The sequence below is a fragment of the Schistocerca americana genome, chromosome X (genome assembly GCF_021461395.2).
Source record: "Schistocerca americana isolate TAMUIC-IGC-003095 chromosome X, iqSchAmer2.1, whole genome shotgun sequence".
Lineage (NCBI taxonomy): Eukaryota > Metazoa > Arthropoda > Insecta > Orthoptera > Acrididae > Schistocerca > Schistocerca americana.
In genome coordinates this window covers 132,551,270-132,553,925 of record NC_060130.1, presented here as the reverse complement: position 1 = coordinate 132,553,925, position 2,656 = coordinate 132,551,270, and the positions used below count along the sequence as shown (strand labels likewise).

Here is a 2,656-nt window from a genome sequence, read left to right as displayed (position 1 = left end):
TGTGTACCACTGAATACAATGATTGGACATCAGTAACACAGCAAAAAGAATAGACTGAACACTTGTTAACAATCACTTAAATTATGCTGCTTCTTTGGTGGCTCACCAGAGCGCACCAGGTGGCCGACCCAGGTGGCCTCTATAAGCAGGCCTGTGAACTGTATGGACATGCGCACTCTGAAATTGCATGCATCATGAGTGAAGGTACTTCAGTACTCTCCACCATGACTGATGGCTTGCAGAGTACGTAGATGTAGACAAGATCACTGAAACTTTGGAAGAATGCTATCAGATGCATTAAAAACTTAGAGAGCTAAATGTACAGACTGTACCTTCCCAGTATCTCTACAAAACAATTATGTACTTAAAGAATAACCACACTTTTTGAATAAAGTCAAAGACATATATATGGCAACGGCCTTGCCGCAGTGGATACACCGGTTCCCGTCAGATCACCGAAGTTAAGCGCTGTCCGGTGTGGTCGGCACTTGGATGGGTGACCATCCCGGCCGCCATGTGCTGTTGCCATTTTTCAGGGTGCACTCAGCCTCGTGATGCCAACTGAGGAGCTACTCGACCGAATAGTAGTGGCTCCGGCCAAAGAAAACCATCAAAACGACCGGGAGAGCAGTGTGCGGACCACATTCTCCTCCTATCCGCATCCTCATCTGAGGATGACACAGCGGTCGGATGGTCCCGATGGGCCACTTGTGGCCTGAAGATGGAGTGCAAAGATATATATAGTTATGATACACAAAATAGACTTCTTGAAAATCTTGAAATGAAACAGCTTAAATTAACTGAAAATGGTCCCATAAATGTACATGATTGGTCTGAAGAACATTCTGGACAGTGAGTGGTTTGGCCATCCATATTGCCTGCCCTAAATTCCATCAAACATTTATGGGACATAATCGAGAGGTCAGTTTGTGCACAAAATCCTGCGCTGGAAACACTTACACAATTATGGGTAGATGTAAAGGCAGCATGGCTCAATATTTCTGCAAGGGATTTCCAATGACTTGAAACTTCCTGGCAGATTGAAACTTTGTGGCACACCAAGACTCAAACTCAGGACCTCTGCCTTTTGCGGGCAAGTGCTCTACCATCTGAGATATCCAAACACGACTGATGATCCATCCTCACAGCTTTACTTCTGCCAGTAACACGTCTCTTTCACAGGAGAGCTTCTGTGAAGCTTGGAAGGTACTAGAAGAGATACTGGCAGAAGTAAAGCTGTGAGGATGGGTCGTGAGTCATGCTTGGGTAGCTCAGATGGTAGAGCACTTGCCTGTGAAAGGCAAAGGTCCCGAGTTTGAGTCTTGGTCTGCCACACAGCTATAATCTACCAGGAAGTTTCATATCAGTGCACACTCAGCTGCAGAGTGAAAATTTCATTCTGGTTCCAATGACTTGTTGAGTCCATGAAGGTGTCAAGTTGCCACACTACACCAGGCAAAAGGAAGGCCAACATGATATTAGGAGGTACGTTCAAATGTGTGTGAAATCTTATGGGACTTAACTGCTAAGTTCATCAGTCCCTAAGCTTATACACTACTTAACCTAAATTATCCTAAGGACAAACACACACACCCATGCCCGAGGGAGGACTCGAACCTCTGCTGGGACCAGCCGCACAGTCCATGACTGCAGCGCCGTAGACCGCTCGGCTAATCCCGTGCAGCTATTAAGAGGTATCCCATGGATTTTATCACCTCAGGGTATTGGCACAACTGCAGTTTGATGATTAATGACTAATGTCTCTCATTTGTATTATTTAAAATCATACTTGACACTTACCAGGATTTTTAACAGATTTTGTTCATAGGTGACACCAGCGAAACCTGTCATCGGTGCCAATTAGCCAGACAAAAATAAGCAAAGGTTAGTGTAGGTCTTACACTACAATAAAAATACAATTTCAATGATGAGGCTGTGCCTATTTATTTATTAATAATTTTTCAATCATGGTTCTATTTTTGAGATACAAATAACCAAATCATTTTATAATTTAAGTCTATTTCTCTTATTAGTTTTTATGTTCATTATTGAAGATAACACTAATGCACATAAATAGAAAGTGGCAAATAGCACTAGTAATTTCAGAGCTTCTCTTGCCAGCTGTGGATATTCTTCTTTTCTCTTCCATCCAGAAGACTTCAGACTTTTGCAAATTAAGTTCCATTTTAAGCATGCCATCAGCAACAAAATCTATAAGTGTTTCTTTCTTCTTTCACCTTCATGCTCAGATCATCCTGTTGTACTGAAATATCCAAAAAAAGGATGTAGTGTCCATCCTTCTACACAGTAACTAAATAGTTTCTCTTCCAAATTATGCAAGCTCTGTGTCATGCAAGGGATATGAGAATCTACTACCATCCCCTGCTCCATTGCAATTTCTTCAACAATCTTTCAAAGTAAGGGCAAGACTCATCTTTTGTAAAGATGTTAATAAAAAATGATGTTTTGCAAGGTATCCTTTTAATTTTATCCTTGACTGTTATAATATTTACTTTTCTCCCTTGGAAGCTCTTATTTTAACTATTTAGGTGGCTAAAAAGATCTGTGAGAAATGCTAGTTTTAGTAGCCAAACCGAGTCACAAAAAATTTGCATATCCAGATTTAGAACATCAGCAATTTAGCTTTTAGTTCCTG

At 41.3% G+C, this 2,656-nt stretch overlaps 1 pseudogene; it reads left to right on the top strand.

Moving 5' to 3' along the window:
* The first annotated feature begins 410 nt into the window (after positions 1–410).
* On the top strand, positions 411–528 carry LOC124557445 (annotated as a pseudogene).
* Positions 529–2,656: the final 2,128 nt, after the last annotated feature.